The sequence below is a fragment of the Phacochoerus africanus genome, chromosome 4 (genome assembly GCF_016906955.1).
Source record: "Phacochoerus africanus isolate WHEZ1 chromosome 4, ROS_Pafr_v1, whole genome shotgun sequence".
In the NCBI taxonomy this organism is placed as follows: Eukaryota; Metazoa; Chordata; class Mammalia; order Artiodactyla; family Suidae; genus Phacochoerus; species Phacochoerus africanus.
Window position 1 is genome coordinate 127,907,583 of NC_062547.1, and position 14,158 is coordinate 127,921,740.

General features: G+C 43.2%; 1 pseudogene; it reads left to right on the plus strand.

The window, feature by feature from the left end:
* The first annotated feature begins 7,221 nt into the window (after positions 1-7,221).
* LOC125124718 (60S ribosomal protein L27a-like) overlaps positions 7,222-14,158 on the plus strand; it is a 59,699-nt pseudogene continuing 52,762 nt past the window's right edge.

Genomic DNA, 14,158 nt, shown 5'->3' on the forward strand with positions numbered 1-14,158 from the left:
ACGCTACAGCGACAGGGCTGTCGCCAGAGCTGATACGCTGCAGCACAGGGCTGCTGGGTAGCTGCCATAACAGTTGCATGGTGGGGCCAACCAAATGTTAACCTGATCTGTCCATAAATGCCCTGAAAAACCATCCTGACATGAGTCAGGTTGGGGAATGTGCAGCATTCTTGCCCCCAGAAATTTTTGGCAGCAGCATTACAAATTTAAGAATATTTTATTTTAAAATGCACTTCCTAGAATATTAGCGAGTCACCTGTGGCCAAGACTATACCACATAATCTGCTCACCTCAAAACCCCCAGAAATTTCCCCTGACTGTGACAGTTCTGGATTGGAGCTGAATTTTCTGTTAGGCCAAGAGGATAAGAACTCAGAGACAGATTTCATTTTATTTAAGAAAGCCAATTAGCATGGCATCTCTTACACATCTCTTACCTACTAAGATAGAAATCAAACAGGGGAATATCACTGTTGTCTTTATGAGCTCTTTAGGGGAGCAGAATTTGCCACCCTAAAATGCGTCTCTTCAACATATTGATTATTTTTAAGCTGTTTTCGTTTTCTTAGAAAAAGCAGTCATAGGGAAGACTGAAAGGCAAGTAGGAGTTGCCCTTCAGTAAGAAACATTAACATTAGTAAGGGAAATCTCCATTTGTAAGGGTGTCTCCCACTCTGTACTGGGAGGAAGAGGAGGACCAGATCTCTCGAAATTTGTATCAATGGAGAAGGCAATGACTTAAATCTGCATCACAATCACCCTTATTTACTGGGCTTTTCTGGGTAACTTCCCACAACTGACTCTCCTCACCCTTTGTCTTCAGCTGAGGATGGTATTTATGGCACGGGCTTCTGTGCCGTAATAACTCACTGCGGTGAGTTCCTCAGTTTTCCTGGGTCTTTCCCATTGAATGCACGTCATTAAACTTTGATTTTTTTTTTCCTGTTAATCTATCTCATGTCAGTTTAATTCTTAGACTAGCCAGGAGAATCTAATTTTCTAGAAGAAAATTTCTTCCCTCGTAGCTCCCTTGGTCTTGCATTTCTTTAACACTTTCACATTATCAAAATAAAGTAACCGAGTCATGTGGCCGTAGGCAAAAGAACGTACCTAAACTAGACAGGGAAAGACTATGCCTGGGCTGAGATGAACTAAGATAATTTTTAAAACAAGCCTCCAAACAAGTAGTCCCTAGAGAATTGGCAATTCCAGATTAAAATGTCTATCTTTTGGAGTTCCCATTGTGGCACAGTGGAAAAGAATCTGACTAGGATACATGAGGATGCAGGTTCGATCCCTGGCCTCGCTCAATGGGTTAAGGATCCGGCCGTGAACTGCGGTGTAGTTCACAGATGTGGTTTCGATCTGGCATTGCTGTGTTTGTGGTGTAGGCCAGTGGCTACAGTTATGATTCTACCCCTAGCCTGGGAACTTACATATGCCATGGGTGTGACCCTAAAAAATAAAAATAAAATGTGTATCTTTTAAGAGGTGGGAGATTGTGGCCATCTTTGCCTTTCTCCATCAATGGTTTTCAAACTATGCCTTGGCCACCTTAGAAAGGGTGCTGAGGGGTCGAGGGGTCGGGTGGGGACCCAGAGCTTCACTCTCTTCACCCAGGCTTCTAAGTGTTACAGCCCTGCTCTCCTCAGCTGGATTCTGCCTAGGGCATGTGGTTCGTGTGGTTTCATTTGGAGAAAAGTTCTGCTTCTCAATCAGTATTATAAACCACTTTTAGAGACTAATTTTTTTTAATGTTTCTTCCCAACCCTGTTATCTCCAGTGACCCAAAGAATGACAAACCACCTCACTATGTTAGCCGGTAAAGTAGCCATGGCTTTCTTGACCTAAAAGAAGTCATTTCGGCCTAAGTCATTTTGGGATCTAAGAAGGGACCCACTGTGTGCCCTTGAACAGGCCTCAGTAAATTAATGATTTTAAGGGAACAAGGAAATTCAAGAACAAAGAAAAGACAAACAATAAAAATAAAAAGATAGTCCAACCATAAAGCAGAGTTCTAGTTCCTCCTCAAGTGATAGACATCACAATGTGATACAGTCTTTGAGTTCTGCAGGAACGAAGGCCCTCAAGAGCCCTGCCCAGGTGGAGGACAGAATCACGGTGTTGCCCCTCCTGAATTCAGTCAACTAAAGCGTAGACTCTGTCGACTGGTGCCCAAATTCTATGCTGAATTCTATGCTCCAGTCCCTTCAGGAATATGCACATACCCATAGCTTAAAAGTTCCCTAAGTTTGTTATCTGGGGAGATATTTCTTTGGGAAAGGTCCTTGGTGTTTTCCTTATTTGCTGCAAGTAATAAAGCCTTCCTTCTTCCCATCTTTGGCTTGGTTACGTCTACTGACACCCACCAAAAGAGGAACCCAGTTTTCAGGTAACAACTAGACAACCACATCTGAGTCCACCCACATAGGTGTGTCCACATCAAAAGATATTAATACTTTCAGCTAAACTCAGTTCACTTTTACTTGCTTTTATATTTAGATTTGCATTCTAGTTTCACACCCAAATGTCAAAGAGTAATAAGGGTTTCATCTAAAATGAAATACTGTTTGGTTGAAAATCCATAAGATGCTTTGATAGCAGGAAAGGGGAATGTATAATAATTTAGTGGAAATTGAATGTGTTACATACATTACTCGCTCGCATGTACATCAGTTTGGAAAAGAGGAGAATCCCATCTGCCTATAGAACAGAGATTAAAGGGGATAGATTGAAATGTGGTTTTCACTACTCTTATTTAATAAGCAAGAACAAGCCATCGGAAACATCTAAGGCACTTTTTATATTGCACAGAGGTTAAATGCTCTCTGTTTAAGCAACACTGCACTCTGCTTTCATTATGTCAAGCAACAAATTTGTTAATAAAATACAGTCATCTTCATGAAGTCTAGTACTTGTTTATGTTTTGCCAATAATTTCAGCCCCTTCTGCAAGATTTTATCCAAGCACAGGAGGAGAAAAGAGATTGTTCCGTTTATAGAAGCCTGAGCTTCCTGATTATCTCAAAGTAAGAAAGAACAAGTGCAGGGAAAGTAAGCTGCTTAGACGCTAGCACTCACCAAGCCTGAAAGGTTTGCTGGAAATTGGCTGAACCTTCTTGAACATGTCTCAGGTACCATGGGAAGGCATCATCCCCAGCCTGCATAATTCCTCGTCTATCCTCTGACCTGAAAAATGGCTCCATTGATCTCCTCATTTTATAAGCAGATAGGGTAGGGGGGTCCCTGGAGAAAGAGAACCAGGCATGGATTTCTGACATGAGGGAAGCCATTTTGGCCTAAGTCATTTTGTGTTCCAAGCCTGGCCACGATGCTTCCTCTTGAACAGGTCTCAGTAATCAGTAATCTTTGTGTGTGTGTGTGTGTGTGTGTGTGTGTGTGTTATTTCTTAGGCCGTTCCCGCGGCATATGGAGGTTCCAGGCTAGGGGTCCAATCGGAGCTGTAGCCACCGGCCTACGCCAGAGCCACAGCAATGTGGGATTCCGAGCTGCATCTCCAACCTACACCACAGCTCACGGCAACGCTGCATCGTTAACTCACTGAGCAAGGTCAGGGACCGAACCTGCAACCTCATGGTTCCTAGTCGGATTCGTTAACCACTGCGCCACGACGGGAACTCCAGTAATCAGTAATCTTAAGGGAAATGAGGGAATGAAACAACAAAGGAAAAGTAGCCAAGAAGTAAAAGTTCAGTGATAAAGCAGAGTCCTAGTTCCTCCACAATGTGACAGACTCCTTGGGTTCTGCAGGAATGAAGGCCCACACTCAAGCAGAAGACAGAATGTTGATGTTGACCCTCCTGACTACAGTCAACTAAGGCTTAGACTCTGTCCACCTTTGCCCCAATAATGTGCTGAATTCTCTCTCTAGCCCCTTCATGAATATGCATGTATCCTTAGCTTGAGACTTGCCCAATTTTTCTGTTTGGGGCGACATTGCTTTGTAAAAGATTCCTGGTGTTCACCTTACTTGCTGCAAGTAATTATACATCCTTCCTTCTCCTGATCCTTCCTTGGTTGTGTCTTTTGGCTCAATACCCACCAAGAGGTGAACCCAGTTTTCCGGTAACAATTTTTCAAGCTACAAATCTCAGCATGCGTCATATTCCTGTACTCTCTCACCACCTCCATCCAATTAATCACCATGTCCTGTTCCATTTTTTTGCCTAAATGTCTCTCCAATTATTATATCCACTCTACTTCATCCCCAGGGCCACCATGCTCACTGAGGCTTTTGTGGTATATTAAATGGATCATTGGGACAGCTCCTAATTAGTCTTCCATCTCCTCCACTCCTTTCCATTCAGAGTCCAAGTTTACCACACTGTGATCTTCCTAAATCACAAATTGGATCAAGCCTCTGCTCATCATCTTTACCTGGATTCCCACTGCCTTCAGAACAAAGGGCAAAGTCCTTATGACTGCATACAAAGTAGTCTATTGCCTACCTTGCTAATCTTCCAGTTACAATCTACCTATAACTGCCACATGTATGTTCCTTAGGGCCAGCCTGCCTCTTGGCTCCATGGTTATGCCTCAACTTGCACACCTGTGAGCAAGCTCACTTTTCCCTCCCAGGAGAAAAGTCCTTCTCTACTTTGTTCATTGGGCAAAATTTTGTCATTCTTCAAGACTCACTTCAAATGTTACCTCCCCTAAGAAATCCCTTCACATCCTAGTATGTCTCTTTTTAAACACCTGCCCCAACTCACTCTAACTGTTCATTGGTATGTCTCTCTCCCCTCTACTCTATGTTCCCTTCCAGGACTGGGACTATGATGCCATCAGTACACCCTGAAGAGTACTGTGTCTGGCATAAAACAATGACCCCTAAAATGTTGACATATTTATGACTTCATTGTCTACAGAAATTTTCACTGCACTAGGAGCCAAGGGTCCAGGCTTCTATTCTCATTATTGCAACATTCAAATCAACCTCACTGAGGCCCAGAATCTTTAAGAATAAAATAATGGGAATAAGTGGTAAGATAGGCTCTGAGTTTCTTTCAAGCATCAAAATAAAATTCTACAATGCAATGGTCATTTCTTTCTTCAAGAACACCTGACACTGTAAATACCAATCTACTACCACCTGTGGCCTCTAATTTCCTTAAAATGTCAAGTTACTTAGGCCATTTCATGCTAATGAAAATAGAATCCTTAAAAAAAAAATAATGCATGAATGAAGTATTTTTTGTATCTTCTACTTTGGTTAATAAATTTAAATCTTCACATAGCTCCCCTATTTCTAAAGCCATTTCCCCACCCCCCCCATCAAAGTAGACTGATTTAAAGGAGGAGAAGACATTGTTAATTACACACATTCATACATACTCACAGGAACAGAGCAGCAATCACATAGCAATATTGGAATTAATCCAAAGAATTCTTATTTTGACAATAGGAGAGAATTCATTTCAAAAGACTCAAAAATCAATGACATCTTCTTAATTTCACAGTTCCCATTTTACTGATATAAGGAAAACATGTCATTGGCATCACACTCTTAATGCTTAATCCTGTGTAATAGGTGACATAGGAAAGCTAAAAGAGATGCTCCATAGTAGCCACTTTCAAAGTCAAATGGCTAAGGGGAGAGCAGTGTCATAGCAGAGAAATGAATGTTAATCCAGGTAGGAGGAAATATCTCGAAGTGTAATGAAATAATACACATACATGCATCAAATTTTTTTGTGATAGCTTTAAAATGTGCACCCACACATTGCCCACTGGTTGTCATTACCACAAATACCATGGGGAGCTTGACAAGAATAAAGTGGTAGAGGCACTCAAAGCACTTTTTCCCAGGCAGACCAATACATAATTGTAGCCCTGAAAAGAATCATTTTGTAACTTTCTGTCAAGGGAAATACTGCCAAAATTAGCAGAAGGAAAAAAAAAAAAAGAGCATGCATTTGCCTCTGCTGTGACAGCCTTCCTTTCCTCTGATAAAGAGGCTGGCCTTCCTCACGCCACGACCCTGAAGCCTTGACGTGATGTTATCTTCAGTACATCATCCCCAGTGTGCTGGCATCCAGCACAGTTGCTACTGAAGACATCTCCTCTGGGCAACCAGTGAGCAACAGAAAGAAAAGCTATATACTACTGATGGGTTAATTAGCACCCTTTTTTAGTTGTAAAGGAAATAAATGCCACCTTATGCTGGCTTAAAGCCAAAGGACATTTGGTCATTCAAAGCCATCAAAAGACTTCCTGTTCACTGATTAAGTCTGCTTCCCACTCCATCAGCTTCAGTCTCCAGCGGGATCTCCTCCGTCATGGTACCGATGCCCACAAATAGCTCCAGGTTTACATGCTTTCAGCTAAACCACCCACCTACCACATCGATCTCCTATATTAACTCCAGGACAAGGTCCTAGGCAGAACTGTTACTGTTCTAACTTAGATTATTTTAACCTTCACAAACTTGTCACCAGAGCCAGCTCTGGCTGACAGGCTGGGAGTACCTGGGAGCTCCCAGAGCCCAGTGGAAGAGGGTAAATTCCCCCAAAAAAATCAGGTGTGTGGCCAGAGGAAGGAAAGGAAAGCTGAGAAAGCAAAAATAACAAATATTACCTACAAAATAGAGTCACACTTTTCCCCCCTAAGATGTGTACCTCTTTTCTACACAACTAAAAGAAAAAAGAACAATAAACAAATAAATAAATGGAAAGTCAGGAAGTGCATTGTTTTTCTCAACAAATCCAATTTCTCGGGCTCACAGCCTAACCATTCTCATCATCTCACCATAAAGCCTTGTCTTCTACAGCCCCCTAAAATCACCAAGGAAGATGGAAAAAGTCTTAACTTGCACTTGTCATGTCACCTATGTGACCCACAGGCACTACAACCTGAGCTTCTCCAAAGCTAACCTCATTTTTTTTCCTCTAGAACTCATTGCTTCTCCCAAGGTCTCTATTTCAAGGGCTACTCCAGCCATCACCACCCCTCCAGTGACCTCAAAGTCCCCAACCCCACCTACTCCACCATCCCCCACCTTCATGCCACCCACTCCACAGTGATCACCAACCCCTGTCAATTCTTCCTTTCAGATGTGATGCTTCTCAAAGGTGTCCCCTCGCTCTATCTCTGGTCCTACCATCAGGGGCCTCCTCATCTACCATGAACAGTTCCATGGCTGCTCTAAGTGGCTTTTCTGGCCCTGGGCTCCCATCTTCCCTCCTGAGCAGGTGCTTGAAGGATGGCCCCTCAAATTCAGCCTCATAGCTCCCCACTCCTCAACTTGTATGTAGTTCTCCCTCCCCGTCTCCGATGGTTGGCCAGTGGAATCTTATAGGGAAGCCCAATGCATTTATTTCCTGGGGCTGCTCTAACTAATTACCACCAACTTGGTGGCTTGAAACATAACAGATCCTCACAGTCCTGGAAGACAGAATCCAAGATCAAGGGGCTGGCAGGGTTGATTCCTAGTGGAGGATCCACTCCTGGCTTCTGCATGCTGCCCCAAACCTTGCAGTTCCCGCCGTGTGGACACAACCTCATGGAAGACCTCTGCCTTCTCTCCCTATGTTTTCCTTCAGGCTCTGTATGGCTCACATCTCCCTCTCCTTTTTCGTATATAGGCAGTAGTCATTGAACTTCAGGCCCAGCTAATCCAAGACGATGCCCTCTCCAGATTCTTAGTTATATCTGTAAAGCCCCCATTTCCAAATAAGGTCACATTCACAGATACCAGGGGATAAGATTTAGACATGTTTGGGTACACACAATTCAAACCAGTACACCCAACATATGCAATGTTGGTTACAAGATGGAATATCACCCTTTACAAGTCATGATTCGTTGATTTTCATGACTTGGGCCCTATCGCCCTTAGGTCAAGCTCTCCACCCCCACCCTTTTATGACCGACCCCCCCCCCCACCATCACTCTGCACACTGGTGGCCTCTGCTGCCTCCGCTGTCACTGGGGCCCATGCCCTCTTTGTGCTCAGGGCTCCATTCGTGCCCAAAGCTCTTGCCCCGTGGCTTGGCCGGTGTTGGTATCTCCAACTGGGATGCTCTTCCTCCCCTGCTCCTGTAATGCCTGACTATGAATAGAATAAAGCTAAGTCACCAAGGCAGAGGTCTCATGGAGAGTTACAAGTAAAATTTCACACCACAGCTTTATTTGGCTTTCACAGTGTTTAAGCAAAAATTTAACCAACTGCCAACTTTGAAAAATCAGGCAATTTAGATAGAAATCCATATATCCAGCTTCTCCTTGGCAGCACAACCTGCTTTCTGGTGTTGCAGGCTGAGACTGGAGGTGAATGGTAGCAGAGCCTGCCCTCCCTAGTCCTGCACCAGCTCTCCTACTCACTTCCAGGGTTTACTGCTGCCCCTTGATTCATTCCCTGCCTAAAGGCATAGACCCCAAACAGAGTTGCATTTCCCCAGGAAATGTCAGCCAACCCCACGTCCCATTCGTCTGCTTAGGCCCAGCCACTGCCCTGAGGAGGGGGCAACACACACACAAACACACACAACACACACACACAGAGAATCTTTGTCAGCTCAGGTTACAACAAAATACTGAAGACTGGGTGGCTTAAACACAGAAGTTTATTTCTCACAGTTCTGGAGACTGAAAGGTCCAAGATCAAGGTGCCAGCGGATTCAGTTACAGACAAGTGCCCTCTTCCTGGCTCAGAGACAGCTGCCTTCCTGCTGGGTCCTGGAGTGGCAGAGACAGGGCACTCGGCTGTCTTTTCTTCTTATAAGGACACTACGTTCTGACCACCAGCATGATCTCACCTCAACCTAATTATCTCCCAAAGGCCCCAGTCTTCAAATACCTCACATTGGGGGATAGACCTTCAATATATGAATGGAGAGGGGGGCACATTCAGTCTGTAACACACACTCACACACACACACACACATGTGCACAAACTCCCTCACTAGCCAAACTCTCCATTGTCCTCTCTCTGTCTCTCTCTTTCACAATATATTGTCAAGGCCAAATCAGGACACCATTATCCAGGCCTAAATGCCTACCTAACCATAAGCTGTATCATCTTCATGCTTATTTTCAATTTTAAGATTGTTTTAGCCCATACATTTTAACTTAGAATTACTAATATTAACATGGCATTGGTGTTGGAAAAAAATGGTGGGAAGTATCTCAGGCCATACATCCCAAGAAATTATTTTTTATGGACACATTTGAGGTTCAGGGACCCACTGACCCAAGCTTAGTTCATGAGACACATCTGCAGCATCTTACATCCACATGACTTAAATTACCAGTGAACCGTATGACTGAGGGTTTAAAGAGAAAACTGCATTAAAATGAGAACTGGTAACAGCAGCGGGCCAAGCCCAGCTTTCGCTCCAGGATAAGTCACGGAAGCTTCCTTACACTGAGATGACAGAAAGTGTAGACTTGGAATGTTGGAGCTCAGGAAAGTTACTTTATTGCCCATGGCCTTCATGTCTTCAACACTAAAGTGGGAGTGGTGGCACTACGCCCCCATGAGGTTGCCATCAGGGTTAAATAAGTTAGTATATGTGATGCAATTAGGACAAGACCTGGCACCAAGTAATATTAGCTATTTCTATTTCTAGAGGAGGAAATAGAGTCCTAAAGACGGGACTTCAGAGCTCAGATGTTGACCATCCAAAGGTTTGGAGAAAATACACACCTCATCTCAGGGGCAGCTATTGCTAACGTTCAGATACAATGAATGTTCCATGTGGTCTTATCTTCCAGGGATTCAAGAAAAATCAAGACACAGGTTTTTACATGAAATGTCTGATTTTTCCTACTGCCTATTAATTTTGGGTGGTGGGCAGTGCCCATAGCATGTGGAAATTCCCCAGCCAGGGATCAAACCCATCCCACAGCAGCAGCCCGCACTGCTATTGTAACAACACCAATCCTTAACCCATGGCACCACAAGAGAACAGTCCAATCAATTTAACTTTTAAATCATTGCATGGCTCAGTCAGAAGACAGCAGTCGACATCAGTGTACATGTTCTATCCAGAGCAGAAAGGGACATTGCCTGCTGCTAATGTGCCCTTGCATTAATTTTATACATCAGCACATCTCAGGCCTCTCCTTTCAATTCCCCATTTACTGCTTCTATATTGACTCAATTCATCTTCCAATCCACCCATTCTTCACTTTCTCCCTAAATTACAGGAAAAAGATTGAAACCAGCAACCAGCCACCAAGGCAAATTTTAATTGAAAGGGTAAATTGCTGCAATTACTCCTCAGCCTTGCAAACCTGCTCTCTGGAAGCACGAGAGAATTCCAGATCATCTGCAAGACTTCCAGCAAAGCGCAGTGCTGAACCCCATGCTGAAGGAGGCCCACCCCTCCCCACAGCATGCCCAGATCTGTCCTCTGCTTAAAAACATCCAAGTTCAATTTTGCATGACAAGGAATAAACGCTGAAATGCCATCATGGAACTATTTGTTTTTCTTTCCTAGATTCTCCGCTTGCCCTCATGTGTCATATGCCATGTTTCTAAGAACGTCATTCATTTTTCCAGAACTGAGCCTCACACATTCACAGAATCACTTAAACTTCCTGTCCCCACCAAAGTGGCCTTCACAACCAACCCACAAGAGGGAATTGTTGGAAAGCCATCTCAGGCTCAAATTTCACATCAACAAATGCCTAAAGATCAGGAAGGAAGTTAGTGTGATTTACCTATGAGACAACAGTTCCTTTTTAAAACAGTGGTGCCCAGAAAAAAAACTCCAATTCTGATCATTCTATTACTTTCCTGTTGTGCTTCTTTTTGTAAAATGACTGTATTGTGTTTTTGCACCTATATCACACTTTATTAGGCCCTGATGGTGTCATTTAAGTGTATCTTTATTCTTATTCTAGGGCATATGGTTTGCAGTTTTGTAACAATTGAAACAAGTTGGAGTTGGAGTAAAGTAATTTGAGAACAGGCCAGCCTTTGAAGCTTAGAGTTTTAAGGGCTTTGAATTAGGGGCAAAAAATAAAACATTTGTTTTACTTATTTACTGTGGTTAAAGGGACCATTACATTTGCTTGTAAATCAGTCATAATTTGAGAAAGGATGGTTTCTGTAGAGCCTCAGAAAATGGCCCACTTGCCACGGGTATATTCTCCATTTGGGCTCAGTAATAAAACAGTATTCATAAATGAAAGACATTGGATTTTGTTTAGATTTCTTTTTTGAACTTTTTATATAAAACACTTCTGTTCCATTAGGATAATCCTATTTGACTTGCTTCTCTCAGTCAAAGAAAAGGGAAAAGCTATTATGAGAGAGCCAGGAACAAAGGATTTCCCACCCCTGGTCGGGCTTTTGATCCTCACATGGTCATAACAGGCCTCCAGCAGTAGCCAATAACTTCCGGCTTCAAAGGAGGGGAAACAAGCTTAAAATGAATGCACCTCCCAGTGATGCCATGAGTTTTGGGGCCAGCAGACTGCTCTCCTGACCCCTGTGTACAATCGCTTTCTGCCCTCCAGTGATGGATACAATTACCACTGTTTTACCTACAGAGAAACCCCTACTATTATTTTATGGCCACTGAATCCGCCTGCCCGTGTCTAATACAGTCATGGTGTTAAACTCCAGCATCTCACACTACACTTGCCTTGAGATAATCAAAGAACGGGAAGCACTGAATCCCTTTTATTCTTTGTAAAAATACCAGCACAGAAACCAACAGTTTGACAAACAACCCACCACAGCAAGATCTTTATAAATGAGACTTTCTGCTGATGTAGCAAATGCTTTACATAGAAAAAAAGAAGATATAAATTCCATGTTGTCCTAGATCTATGCAAACAAGAAAAAAAAAAAAAACATTTATAATTTTGGAAATGACCTAGCTCAGCAACTCCATCAACGTTCAATTAACCTCAGAAGGCCAGGCCATTACGGCTGCCAGACTACCTCGACAACTCTCCAGGACCCGTTAATTACACCAGAGCTTTTCCATATTTATCTCTTTATTCCCTCCAGCCCATACCCTTGCTCTCTCCTCTGCTTCCTCCTCTTCTTTTCATCCTTCTCCATCAGCCACAACACAGCAGTGATGGTGTGCAGAAGTCATGGCCACCATTGTGATACCACTATTGTGATTAGCAGGAATTAAGAGCTCATCTGGGAGGTGAGACAGAGAGAGAGGCAGGCTTCGCCAACCACAGAAAAAGCAGACTGAGTCCAGGCCATCAACTCGTCACCTTTTTCACATCATCCACACTCTTCTCCTTCATGAGTCCTTTCTGTCCAATTTCCCCACAACGGATGTCTTTGCAGCCCTCTTTCCAAACCTTGGCTCCTACCACTCTCCGGTTAGAGGACAGCTTCTCTATAAATCTACTTTTTACTTAAAAATACCACTCAATTCCTGCTCATGTTCCAAGCATTCAATGGCCAAAAGAGCAGGTCATGAACTTTCCTGCCTTGAATGTATGTAGCACTCACCCTCCAGGGCAAGCGTTTTATTCAGTCAACAGAGTGCCCTTGTGTGCCCACTATATCCGTAACACAACACTAAACCCTGCCTTGCAGGATATTTTTAAAAATGAATAAAATGTACTCTAGCAAGGAAGAAAAGATGACACATGACACAAATATCTGTATGACAATGTAAAATGTGATGAGTGTCATGAAAGATACATAAACTAATTTCATAATTCAAAAGAAAGAGACAGATGACTTCTCTCTGGAGAAATTGCTTCACGGATGTGCGTGTTATGCCAGCCTAGGAGGAATGCCAAGCTCTATCTCATTAGTATTTGGGGCCCTGGAACCATCCTTCTTGCCTTCTACCACTTGTTGCCTGGCACTGTTCACTTATATTTTTGGATGCTCTGTTTCACCACCCTAACTAGATTATGAGCTTGAAATGGACTGAAATCTTGCATGATATTTTATGCAGTTCTCTCAAAACCTCATACGTGGTAGTTAGGCAGTAAATATTTGTTTCCTTACCCAACAAACTCTTACCAGTTTCCAGGTTCTGTGGCGCATGCAGGGAAGTTACCCAAAAAAATGAATATAATCATAAAATCCAGTCTCCACCTAAGCCAAGTGCACAGTCTATGACTTGAGACATTTCCGCACTACAGGGTATGGTACACCAACCTAGAGGCACCCTGAAAGTCAAAAGGATAGCAGCCAACTCTGACAGAGGAACCTGACCAGAGACTGTTTCACTAAGGAGATCGCAACTGAGCTGAGCTCTGTAGGTCAATGGAGAGTGACAAGACAGATGAGGTGAGAAGTGGTATTTCTGACACAAGAAAACATGAGCAAAGACCGGAGACACCAGAGAAATGGGAAATAGAAGGTGGGTTAGGAGAAGTCTTCATTTGCCACACTAATAACTACCCTGGTGCCTCTCAGAGTCACCAACAATGCAGAATTAACTCAACCACTCTTCTTATTTTTTATGCTACACATGATGTTTGTAAAAATGTACTATAAATTGTGAAGCCAAAAAAAATTTCTGTTTTAAGGCTGTGGTTTTCCCTGGCTCTCAGTCTGATAGGATCTCTTAAAAATCTGCATCCCCCTTAAAAAACAATGTAGACAATTAAGCCATCCTAGGATCACTACTTCTTCAGCTTGCTAAGGAGGAATTAATTTTAAGCCTAAAGAAGCACCCAAGCAAGATTCCTTCAGGACAAGCGTGTCAGCTGGCATTGGCATTTGCCAAGAGTAGACAGTCCTGGGGATCGCACCACATATTATGACTAAGTCAAGAAGCTGTTTTGGTAAGAGAGTTATCCAGTGGCCAATTCCCTGTGGCTTCTGGGATTTACCAGGCTTTGCAGCAGGAAGTCAGCAACCCCAACATATGTGAGCTGAGTAGACCCATCCAGATTGGACTCCGTCACCCCTGGCTACCCTTTCCCTAACCTCCACTCCACTGCTATCCTCCCTTGAAAATCAAAAGTAACTTTCTCACCCCAAACCCCTCTGGGGATTCCTGACCTAGGAATTACAAAAATGCATGGTGCCGGATAAGTAGGCCTTTCATTTAAACCCCGCCCATCTCTGTTTCGCTAAATGCATTATTCTGGAGATAAGTGATCCATATTTTGAACATGTTTGCATGGATCTGAACTTACTCCCCACCCCTGCCCACCAAGCTATGTAACATGTTTAAAATGTCAGTAGCCTGGAG